Below are 636 nucleotides of genomic sequence, written 5' to 3' on the forward strand. Positions count from 1 at the left end.
GGGAGCAGAAAGCCTCATCTTTCTCCCAAGGAACAACTGGAAGTTTCGAACTGCTGACCTTGCGGTTCGCAGTCCGATTCGTAACCACTACTAGGTAACATTTATTTAGCAAAAATTTATCTTTTAAATGATGTCTGATATTCAATCTATGGTATCACAAAGCAGTGTTCCTAAAAGAAAATACTTTACATAAAGTCTGCTATTCAGAAAATTGCTAGGCCATTTAAGCTGGATTTAGGTCAATACAATTTTCCTCATTGATGATCATTGATCTTTATCCTGACAGTAAGTCAAAATTAATCTGGTTATATGAAACAACTTGTTGTGAAAAGTATAAAATTATTTTATGGATCCACTTTATTTTTATTTTTTTATTTTTTGGTTGAAATACAGGAAATTGCTTGAATTTTAATACAGTTCAAAATATGAATGCAATGGAGCCTGGTAACAAGATGACTAAGTGCTTGTGCATTAACCAAAAGATAAGAAGTTCAAATGCACCAACAATTCCTTGGGAGAAAAAATATGGCAATCTGCTGTAATACAGATTACAGACTAGGAAACAGATATTGGGAGTCCTGGTGTGGCTCTGTGGGTTAATGCGCTGGACTGCAAAGCCATTTGAACTGCAAGGTC

At 35.1% G+C, this 636-nt stretch overlaps 1 pseudogene; it reads left to right on the forward strand.

Annotated features, from left to right (window-relative positions):
- Positions 1 to 636, forward strand: part of LOC102825057 — a 114,817-nt pseudogene that overhangs the window by 36,733 nt on the left and 77,448 nt on the right.

This window comes from Chrysochloris asiatica, unplaced genomic scaffold (assembly GCF_000296735.1).
Source record: "Chrysochloris asiatica unplaced genomic scaffold, ChrAsi1.0 scaffold00248, whole genome shotgun sequence".
Classification (NCBI taxonomy): domain Eukaryota; kingdom Metazoa; phylum Chordata; class Mammalia; order Afrosoricida; family Chrysochloridae; genus Chrysochloris; species Chrysochloris asiatica.